This window comes from Diceros bicornis, chromosome 36 (assembly GCF_020826845.1).
Source record: "Diceros bicornis minor isolate mBicDic1 chromosome 36, mDicBic1.mat.cur, whole genome shotgun sequence".
NCBI lineage: Eukaryota > Metazoa > Chordata > Mammalia > Perissodactyla > Rhinocerotidae > Diceros > Diceros bicornis.
In genome coordinates, this window is record NC_080775.1 from 28,520,781 (window position 1) to 28,533,005 (window position 12,225).

The following is a 12,225-nucleotide window of genomic DNA, read 5'->3' on the forward strand; positions in this document are numbered from 1 at the left end:
CCCCCTGACTGCTGGGTGAGTAAAAACATTCCATTTCTTCCCTCTCCTCTCTGTCCAGCCCTGCCAGAATTCCTGTCTGAATTCTTTTTCATTAATAGTGATGTGCTCTCCACCCGGAAGTTCCTAAGAGCTCATTTCAGTGGATAATGATTGTTTTTGCAGGAGGGACCCCGATGGTTTTTCCGTCTCTGTTTCCATAATATGCACCGAAACCCACACTTCATTGAAAGCAGATGGCGAACGCGTCCCTCGATGTGCAAGGGGAGACGCCGGGCCTGGGATGCTTCTGATTTGTCTGCTTTCTGGGCAGCCATGGCACGGACGGGGGTCGGGAGGCTGGAGCCTGCAGGGGCAGAAACAAGGCCAGTCTGGACGGCTGGGATGGAAGAAAACAGAAACAGCCGGTGTGGGGGCTGTTACGGTGGGTAGAGATTAAGAGAGAAGGAAAGAAAGAAGCCAAGAGATGAACTTGGCACTCTCCAGGTCTCTCATTCCCATGCCCGAGCCTGACAGCGTCAGATTCTCGGGGAAGCGTGTGCATCAGACAGCTGCCCCTCCGGAGGAAACTGGTGCTGAAGCCCCAGCCACCGCGACCCAGGCCTGACCCTCGTGCTCATCCGCCCCGCGTCGTGTAATGTAATGAGAAACACAAACCTGTTTCTCTGTCGCCAGTCCTGACCTAAACATCGGCACAACTGCCTGCTGGTGCGAGAACCCTCCTCATTCGCCCCGGGCTGTAAGGCCCAGAGGAGCGCATGCGCCGTGAGAGCCCTTTCTCTACGCGCTCCTTGGAGACTTAGACCCGTCCAGGGGTGACCTGGTAAGGCAAGTCTTCCCAAACCTTTTTTTTAATGAGTGGCTGAGGCACCTCCTGGGTGAAAACTCATCCTAGGAACAAGGGGGCCTAGCACAACAACTCTGACTCAGCGACACAGGCGGGGGAAGGTAGACAGTGGCGTGAGCGATGAGACGTGAGTTCAGCTTGCCTCAGTTTGCCTCCAGTCCAGCTCCCTAGGGGTCCACGGCCGAGTCTCCCCGGGAGCAAGGGCTGTGAGTACGTGGATGGAGCTGTTTCCAATAAGCTGCGTAGCTCAGGCCCTGTGGGTGGAATTGACTCAGCGGGGAGAGATGCCTTCCCCACCGAGAGTGATGCTTTGGCATCTCGAGGGCTCCAGGGATGGGGAGCCTGGAGGAAAGTGGGGCGCCGGGAAGTGCAGCTCACCAGTGGGAAGTGGGAGGGAGGAGGAAGAGAGGAGGGAGGGCCCGGAGGCAGGGAAGGCAACCAACTGCAATCAACAAAACGTGAGAACGCTGTGACTCGGAGGACCAGAAGCCGCAGCGCAGCACTCCTTCTAGATAGGCGGGGGTGGGGGAGGTGGCCTTGTGAAGAACAGGAGATTTGGCAGATTGCCCCCAAAATGCCAGGCGACAAGGCTAAGTGAGTATAGGTCCTCAAAGCCAACCCGCGGTGCGAATGGTTTCCATCTAGAGAGTGAGCATGTGCAAGGCCACAGCAGTGGAGGATTTGCAAACTCACCACCTTCCTTTGCGTCGAGCACTAACGTTTTCACTTTCCAGACCATGTTAGATAGTATTCCTGTCGTGTCCTGTTAGGACCAAGTTATGAATCCAGTTTACCCCCCAATTCAGGCAATCCAACCTGAGAGGAGAAACTTCATCCTTCAGGGGGTCTTGGGATGACTGAAATCCAGCCTCTGAAGAGCAGGGATCTTCAGAGAGGAGAGCCTGACATGAAGCGGCTCAGGAAGTCTGAGCAGAGGAGCAGTTTGTGAGGAAGATGGGGAAGGGGGAAACGGAGGACCCCAAACCCAGCTGTGATATTGTGATTTATAAGACATATGTATTTGGTCTTCATCCTGTTTCTGGCACAGAGCTCCTTAAACCCTAAGAATTTCCTAAGTGATGAGAGGAATCAAAGTTATGTTAATGGGGTGACTTTTGGAAAGCACCTAAAGATGGGGGCTGGTTGCCAGTGGAGCCAACCATGCGATTAGACGGTTGGAACCTTCAGTCCCACCCTAACCTCCCAGAGAGAGAAGAGGAACTGGAGACTGAGTTCAGTCGCCAATGGCCCACGATCTAATCAATCATGCTGATGTAGTGAAGCCTCCATAAAACCCAAAAATGTCCGGATTTGGCGAGCTTCTGGGTTGGCGAACACATGGAGATGTGGGTGAAGTTGTGTGCTTGGAGAGAGCATGGGAGCTCCACGCCCTTGCCCCATGCCTTGCTCTGTGCATCTCTTCCATCTGGCTATTGTTCCTGACTTATACCCTTTTATAATGAACTGGAGATCTAGTGGGTAGACTTCTTCTCTGAGTTCCATGAGCTGCTCTAGCAAAACAATTGAATCCAAGGAGAGGATTCAGTGGAACTTCCCATTTACAGCCATTGGGTCAGAAGCACAGGCCACAATCTGGACTTTTGACTGGTCTCTGAAGGGTGGGGGGCAGCCTTGTAGGATTAAGCCTTTGACTTGTGGGATCTGATGCTATGATGTGTCTCCGGGTGGATAGTGTCAGAATTGAGCTGAATTCTAGGACACCGAGCTGGTGACTGAGAACTGCTTGGTGGTGGGGGACTTCCCCCTAACACACACACACACACACACACACACACACACTCACACACACACACACATTGGAACTGGGTGCAGAACCCTTTACCATCCGTGTCCTCAAAGGCTGGGATATCTCTCACTTTCTCTGGAGGCTTTAATGATCCCTTCCTCTTCTGAAGTCCTCCTTCACTTCTTGCCTGCCGCTCGGATTTGATTCTTGATACAGTTTGTCGTATCCTGTTCCCCTTGCAGGAACCCCACTTTGCCTCTGAGTGGAGCCCTGCGTCCTCCCACAGATCCACTCACAGGGCCTGCTGTGGAAGGCTGGCCTCTCTGGGCACACGGCTGAGTGAGGAGGGGTTACCTGGTTCATTGACTGGCGTGTTTATTGTCTGAGGGCTGTTGCAAGCACCTGCTCAGGGTGTCACTGACCACTTCATGTGACGGTTCTGGGGTAAAGGGAGAGCAGCCTCATTTGCTGGTTCTCAGCCCTCCTCCCTGGTGTCCGTGGCGGCTCTCTGAGGGTGGGATAGCACACAGCTGCACGGTGGCTTCTGCAAGCCAGGGAGAGGCTCTTGGTCTTCAACTTGAAACAGCGTGTGGCAGAAGGGCTAGGTCCAGGGCTGACTGTTTTTTTTTTTTCCTCTGACCCAGAGTACCCTTGTTTTTAGGCCCTGAAAAATTGTGACTTTTCATTCCTAAAGAGATAATAATAATAGTACCAACCATTGAGCATATATAGAGTAATATATTAAATCACACACAAAATTCACAATATATAATTCCATAGCAAATGTATGAGGTGGGCACTATTATTATCCTCATTTTTCCGATGCCTAGAGGACCAGAGAAGTTAAAAAGTTGTCTGAGTCTAAACAGCTAGTAAGTGGGCGAGCCAGGACTGCCCCGGGGCTATCTGACTCTCAGGCCAGTGCTCCTGAGCACCCTGCCTTGCAGTAGGCTGGTGAAGGCTCAGAGACCAGATGGGAGCCCTGACCGCACCCCTGATGCTTCCTGCCTCTTCCTGGACTCTTAGAGACTTACCCCGTGGTGATGGGTGGGCCGGCAGGGCGAATAACCAAATGCATCCCCTGGGAGAGGAGCTACACTCCAGTCTGAGTCACACATTCTGCTCCTTGGTCTGTTCCTTCTAGAAAATCCTGTTCTCACGGTTTGCCACTGGTGTGGTGCCCAAACTCAAGCCAGTTAATGTTTTGGTCCAGGAACTGCACACCTTCTTGGGAAATCACTGCTCCTTCCCTGATAAGAATACGGTGTCCGGGAAAATGCACCGGGCCAGTGCCCAGGAGACCCGACCTGCAGTCCTGTCACGGACTTTCTCTGTTTGATGCCCTCAGGCAGGTCACTTACCTCTCTGGGCCTCAATTTCTCCTATAAAAATGTGGAGTTTGGACTATGCAATTGGTAAAATTTTTAACAACACTAAACATTTGATGATTTACACAAAATTCCAGGACATTTTTATTCCTACGTTTTTTCTGTTCCCATGAATCTGGCTAGACACAGCATGATGAAAATACTCTTGAAATCTGGAATGTGAAGTGATAGACAATACAAGGTCAGACTTGTCGGCATTTATCTTTTCTGTTAATCTTTTGTTATATAATCTAACTTATACTGAGTGAGATACTCTATTCCAGATGATTTTGGTGGCACTTTTATTTACTTAAATGAAGTATAGCCGAAAATCAAGAAGTTAGGGTGAGTAACGTAATGAACCACATGTGCCCACCACGCAGCTTCAGGAATAAAACATGACCCCCACAGATGAAGGCTCTGTACCCCTTTCTCATGGATTGTTTCTCGTCTTCTCCCAGAGGTAACCGCTGTCTGGAATTTCATCTCTGTCACTCTCATGAACATCTCTCATGCACATCAGACTTTATGTATAGATGTTGAGAATTTGTTCATGTGTGTGAACATCATGTAACAGTCTCATATAGTGCATTTCATTTTGTTACTTACTTCTTTTCCATGTTTTGTGATTTTTATCCATCCTGATCCATTTCGATTGCTGAATGACAGTCTATTATATGGATTGATCAGAGTTTCTTTAAATACATTTTCCTCTTGGGGAAGTTTTAGGGTGCTATCATTTTTTCTTTCTTCCTTTTAAAATTATTACACACAAGACTGTTCTGAACATTCCTGTATATGTTTCCTGAACATATGGGAAAAAGTTTTTCTCGGAATGTTGTTGCTGGCCCAAACCATACGAGATCTTTCCAAACTGCTTTCCAAGCTCTACCAATTTGCTCTCCTCCCAACAGTATATGCTTCCACATCCTCAATAACATTTGGTTTGGTACTGTCAGACTTCTTTTTATAAACAACAAAGTTTTTTGAATAAGGAAAACTTTAATGTGCTTCAAAATTCAAAATTATGAAAGGGTAGAATGTAAGGATTCCTTCTCCTTGGTCTCCAGGCACCCAATTTTCAGTTCCGTGTTAACTGTTCTTACTGTGGCCTTTCAGGGATGTTTGTGTGTCTATACAGGCAAAGGTGTGCATGCGGGTGTCTCCTTGTTTTGACTTCTCCATGCAATCACCTTCTCATAAATGTCCTCTTCTGTCCCTGTTCCTTTCACCTGACACAATACCTTAGAGTTCATACCACATCAGTATACAGAGCTTCTTGCATTCTTTTTTGTTGTTGAAATAACTCACTGCTACTTGACTCTTTCTTAAATTAAAAGAATAAATATTTTTGTGAAACGTATCATACGTAATAGAATATAAAACATTTATGTCGAATCAGAAGAAGAGTAAAATGAACCCTATGCATTCTTCTCTCCAGCTCAGAAGAATTGTGTCACCATCTTAGAAACTTTCCTTGCTCCTCTTTTCAATGACAGTTATTTTGTCCACCCCCAGCAAATTCTTCTCCGAACTTTGGTGTTACTGATTCTTTTGCTCCTTTTATAGATTTACAGCCCATGTATATATCCCTAAAGGATTCATTACTCAGTGTGACAGAGTTGCAAAGGCAAATTTAAGTGGCATAAAAAAGTCAAACTTCCCCTAGATTCCCAAGAGAAGATAATTTCAATGGAATCTCTGGATTTAGATTCCCTGAATGTGTAGAAAGAGCCCATGCTGGAAAGGTCGGGGAGCAAGGCCATGGTGAGATGCAGGTTCACATGGTGAAACACTTGGTTGTGGGGCCCAGCAGCGATGTGGTCGGGTGAGTAGGCTGCTCAGAACTTCCTGGGTCTAACCTGGCCACAGCCTACCTCCAGCTCCCAGGAGCGTGTCGAAAGAGAGCACTCCTGTGGGGTGAAATAAGGCACCTCAGCTGGTGCAAGCAGTAGGTCATGGAGGAGAAAGAAGGAGCTTGATCAGTACAAGGATAGGATAAGTCGATTAAGCTGAGCTGGAGGCAGCTGGGCAGCAGGTTTAAAGAGATGGCAGTGGGGATGTTGCTGGTGACCTGTCGGCACATCTCTGGATGCTCCCAGCTGGACCGTGTTGCCTCTGTCTGCTCATCTTGGGGCTGCCCTTCACCATCCTAGAGAGGCCCTTTGCCTCTCTCTGTGTTGGATTTCCGCATACTCCAGGCCTCCTCTTTCTTGGTTTACTTTCTCATTTTGGTGGAGTGATTCCTCTAGTAGCTTCCTGAGAAATGACATGTAGGAGATGAATTTTTTGAGAATTTGTATATCTTAAAATATCTTTATTTTACCCTCAAACTCAATAGTTATATTGGATATAGAATAATAGGTCAGATGTCATTTTTCTTTAGAATAACTTCCTGCTTCTAGTATCTCTTAAATCTGAATCCATGAATACTGATCCTTTGTGTGGCCTGTTTTTTCTCTCTGGAAACTTATAGGATCCTCTAATGGTTCCTGGAACTGGAAATCTCAGATGACGTGCCTTGGTCTGAATCTCAGTGAGCTCTCACAATTCGCCCATTCATGTCCTTCAGTTCTGAGAATGTTTCTGAATCATTTCATTGATGATTTCCTTGCCTCCTTTCTATGATATCTTTCTGGAGTTCCTATTAAATATCAGTGTTGGACCATCTGGACTGGTCCTCTAATTGTATTATTTCACTCTCTGTTTTGTATCTTTTTGTGTTTTTGACTACTTTTGGGAGATTTCCTCAAATTTAACTTCCATGCAGTTTGTTCTTGTTGTTTCTGCAATTGTATTTTGAATTTCCAAGATCTCTTTTTTTGATCTCTGAATGTCTGAATGATCCTTTTTCAAAAAACTCCATTCTTGTGTCAAGAATGAAAAACTTCTCTATGTCTCTGAAGATATTAAGTGTATGTATATCAATCCTGACCTGCACAGTGTAAGAGTTGAAGAATAAAAGGATTATTAGAAGTTCTGAGTTCATGATTGTGACTTGTTGATTTCCACACTGTAGTGTGACTTAGGAGGACCATTTGTTGGGGGACCCCTGGTGTCAACATCTTAAGTATTTTTCCTCTTGGGCTGATAAGATTCTCCATAGAGAGTCTTTTAATCTTTGGCTGGAGAGGCAGGGTCTGGCTGCCAGTGTTCTGGAAGGAGAATGGGAGAAAAGGGCTGGGTGCCTCTGCATTAAGCATTCAGTAGACAGACTGTACCTGTACCTCCGACTGTGACTGACATCATTCAGTTCCATGACCTTTTATTTCACCCTCTCCAGAGATGCAAGGAAGAAGTGGCCAGCGGTAGAGAGTGCACGAGGGCATTTAGAGATCGGGCACTTCTGAAACAGCTTTCACCCAGTTCTGCATATCTCGCATCCTCTTTCCCCCCAGTTCTGACTCTGCTAGCTCTGGGATATCTGGATTTCCCATATTTCCCTCTCATTTCTGCTTTCAAACTGGAAATCTTTGGGGAGCTACTCTCTTCCTTGTAGTCTCTTGTTAAATGCAGGCAATAAAAGCAAACTCATGGTGCCAATGTTTTGTTTTCCCACTTCTTAACTAAAACCACAAGTTCATTTGGTCCATTTTTCTTACGGCAGGCAACAGCTTGTTTCAGGCACATGCTATATACTTCAAGGTTTTTGCTAGATCAGCACCACGTTTCTGGTCCTGATATCTGTATCCATCAGCTTAAGCTAAAGTATGTTGCAATAAGAAATGGCTTCCAAAATCCTAGCGCCTTACAACATCAGATATTTATTTCTTGCTTATATACACATTGGCAGTGCATGGGCTTTCACTCTGTATTCTTTATTCTACAATTCAGGCTGAAGGAAGAGCTCTTATCTTAGTCTGGTGGCAGATGGAGCAAAGCAATGGCAGAACCACGATAATGGCCCTTAAAACATATGTTCAGACATGGAATAAATTCCATTCGACAAAGAAAGTCACATGGTGAACCCTGACCTCAATGGGCAACATGCATACTCCTCCCACCAGGAAGGGCCCAAGGGAGGGGCACTCTGGGGTGAGCCTAGCAGGGAGGAACAGCAAATATTTGAAATCAATAATACAGTCTGCCACAATTCTTTTTTTTTTTTTAATTTTCTTTAAACTAATCCAAAACTAAGATTTATCTTTTTCATGCTATAAGGTTCCAATAAGGTAAGAAGTTGTCGTCTAACGTCTCTGTCCTTACAGTCCCTGTGTCTTCAGTGGGCACGTGGCCTGGATCCCCAAAAGGCAACTGACACTTTGGTTAGCTCCTCGACCACTGCACATCATGAGCTGTTGGCACTTGATCCCAGGGTATAAAGGAGGTTCCCAAGGTGCCAGCACTACCTCTCAGAGCCCCTTTCTTCCCTGAGGGTCGTTTGTGGAGAAGGGCACTCCTGCAGCTGGGTGAGATCCTGGGGACGCTTCGGATGTGGTTTCACGTCCAGCAAAGCTTGGGTGTACACTGGTTTCCAGTCTTAGGTTCCCAGGAGGTCCCTCTTTCTCTATTACTCATGTATGTCCTCAGAGGAAGCGCCCATTACTTGAGATAATTTGAGAGAGACGGTATTCCAGCAAGCAGAAAAGTCAGCACAACTCTTGTCTCCAAATAGTCTATATTGGAACACAAGGCAGGTACTGGATTCTTCCTGTTCTCTAGCTGCTGACTGGGCATAAATTAATTTAGTTTACATTTTTAGGAACAATAATTAGCTCATGATTCATGCTGCAGAAAATGTTCCTATCTCTTCAGCTCTGTAAGGGTTTATTTTAGTTTCCTCATTGTTTATGTTGAAAGTTCCAAGATCCATTGGCTTTGCTAAATCTGCAAAAACTCCACTATCTAAACAAACAGCACCTTTCTCTGGGTCTGTGGGATCCAGACTACTTATTTTTATCTGAAAGTGACCAGCATTAATTTATGCATTTGTTCCAGATGTTGCACCCAGAAAAGTTAACCTCACCAGTGGGTTACAATGTCATCTTGGCTCCTGAAGTGAGCAGGACAGAGCCTCCTGGTGCTAGAGAACAATGGAGGCCGAGGAGCTTTGTGGGTAAGTGCTGCCTCCCTGAACATCTCTCTCATACAGATGCTCACACTGGCTGCACAAACCAATCAGGTAGATCTAGTAGTGTGTCTGTGTGGCATGACTTCGCTTGTGAGTGTGTTAGGGAAAGTCATAGAACTGGGGGTAATAGAAAAGCAGTTCTTCACCTTGACTCAAGCGAGGAAGGAGGAGCCTGTGGGGGTCATTAGGGCTGTTCCCCCGAGTTCCCTTCTCCTCCTGGGCACACCTGAGTTGCACTGCCCCATCCCCTTGAGCCCAGATGGATCATAGACCTGCTTTGGCCAATGAAATGTGAAAAGCCTGCAAGTGTCAGTGTGCAATTTGCCACCACTCCTTCCCCTGACACAACGATGGTGGACACACCAGTGGACACACTTCAGGACACACCTGAAGCTCGGGCCCCTGAGGGAAAGTAGGCCTAGCCACCCTGCACCAGACATGCGGTGTGAGCGAGGAATTAGCTTTGTAGACGTTAAACTGTTGCGATTCTGTGGTTGTTCATAACTGTTGTTAAACCCAGGCAATCTTGGCCAGTGAAATAACCTGGTGACTAAAAATCCAAGCCTTTTCTAACTCTGACGCAAAACCTAGGAGCCAGAAAAGCGAAGATTTAAGTGTGATTACATTTTTCAAAGTCAAAATTTTCTAAATGGTAAGAATTACCCTACATGAAGCAAAAGGGAGAAGATAAACTGAGGGAAAAATATTTGCAACTCATGGGCTACAGGCTTGTCTCTCTCATCTGAATGTAGCCTTTCCACTTGCTCTTCCTCCACATCCCCCCAGCCCCCACCCAACCGCTCACCTGCTCTGAGTTTGCTCCAATGCCACCTTTTCACGAGCCCTCCCTTCATCACACTGTTTGCAATTGTGATTCTCCTCACACACCTCTATCCTGTCCCTGCTTTATTCTTCTGATAACATGATTGTCCAGTGTTGTGTATGTTTATTTGTTTACTTCCGTTTGCCTGTCTAGATCCACCAGAATGTCAGCTCCGTGAGGGTGGGGATGTTTTCTTTGTTTGTGGGTTTGTTTTGTTTCCTGTTTGATCTCCAGTACTGAAGAAAGTGTTAGGCACTCATGTATTTGTTGAATGAGTTAATGAACGTCTGTTAAAGAAAGAAAGTACAAAATAGTGTGAATTTTATGCTGCCATTTATGTAAAAGGGATTTTTTTCCCTTTTACATAATCTAGGCTGTTGGAGATTCTACAGAACAAACAAATGATTTCTCCAACAAATAAGTTGCAGGGAGTATAAAAGAAGAAAAGCAGAGGGAGACTCTGTAGATTAAAGGAAACTTAAAAGACCCGTCAACAACTGTGATACATGGACCTTATTTGGATCCTGATTCCAATAAACAAACTTTAATAAAATTATGACATTTATGAAGCAATTGGAAATTTGAATACTGACTGGATATTTCACGATCTTAAGGAATTATTGTTAATTTTTAAGTGTGATTATTGTATTTTGGTTGTGTTTTAAAAGACTTCATCTTTTAAATATACACATGGAAATATTTATGGATGAATGAATCAATGAGTACATACAAATGAATGTATATAGTGTCTGGGAGGAAACAGGTGGGGTGTGGTTGAAACAAGATTGTTTTTCAGTTGATACTACTTGAAACAGGGTGAGGGGAACATGGGGGTTCCATTCCATTATAGGATTCTGTCTACCTTTAAATATGTTCAACATTTTCCACAGCAAAAAGGTTACAAGAGAATATATGCATGCGTGTGCACGAGCACACACACACGCACACACACACACACACCCTCTATGACTTGTGTATGCACAATATATCTCTAGAAAGATCCTCAAGAAGTTTATTATATTGGTTATCTTGGGGGGGGAACTGGGTGGCTATGTGTAGGATGGAGTTTGGGTTTTTTTAGTAAATTTCAATGTAGTTTTCAGATTTTGGACACTGTGGATGTATTATCTATCTATTCAAAATATTACCTTAGAAAAACAATATTTTAATCCAGGTTTTGGTGTCAGACAGCCTGAGATGGTACTCAAGCTCCCTCATTGTTAGCTGTGTGACCTCAGGCAAATTACCTAACATCTTTAAGCCTAAATTCCCCCTCTATGAAATGGGGATAACAGCATCTCCCTTCTGGAGATGAGGAATGTAAAACACTTAACACAATGCCCAAGACGTGGTAAACTCTTCCTAAGTTTTAGCTCTTTTCATTTTTACCAGCTTTGAGAAAGGGATAGCACAGAGCCAACAGAGGGAACGAGAGAGAGGGAGGGAGCAAGAGAGAGAGAGAGAGAGATCACTGGCTTGGCCTGCAAGCTCAAAAGGAGAGACATGCTTGTTTGCTTTTGGTGTCCGGATGGGCTTGCCTTGATTAATATCAGCTGCATGAGAGTCGACAGACTGTTATTTATCTTAGAGAAGATGACTTTGGTTGGTACTCTGTCTGATTTTCATGTGCCTTTATTTTAAAATTGTGGTTTGAGGCCTGCCTCAGGAATTGGAAACAGCTGGGGCCTCTGACGCTCTGAGTGGCTCTGCCACAGGCAATCCTTACCCCTCTAGGGCACCACATCGTCTTCGTCTATAGAGAGAGTGAGTGGAGTCAGACCTCCGGCTCTAACGTGCTGTGACCTGTGCTACTCCTTGCTAGTTCCCAGAAATATGCAGAGGTCTGTTTCCAATGGTCTCTGGAGGAGACTTTGAATTCACTGATTCATTCAATCCTTCGTTCAACAAATATGTGCCAGGCACTATTCTGGAATAGTGGAAATTCTATTCTGGAAATTCAGCAGGGAACAAAACATGTAAGTGTCTGCTCTCATGGGGCTTAGATTTGAGTCGTGGAAGATAAACAACAAACAAGTGAACCAGCCACCCATCAACAAATATCTCAGTAATCTCTGATGATCGCATGTACTATCCGGAAAATAAAATGCAGAAGTGGTATAAAGAACAGTAGGGTGATCAGGAAAGTTCTTTTTCTAGGGAGGAATATTTGAGCTGAAACCTCAAAGATCAGTCTAATGACTTTTCTGCTGTAATTCCCGGTGTGTCTACTTTTAAGAGCACCCGCTGTACACTCGCCAGTCCACTCCCACAGCCTATAGAAGAGCCACACAGAGGATGTTCATTACTTTAAAAAATAGCTCATCTGAGCTGCTTCTGTGAACTTCTCTAGCGATGTGATTTACAAAAATGTCA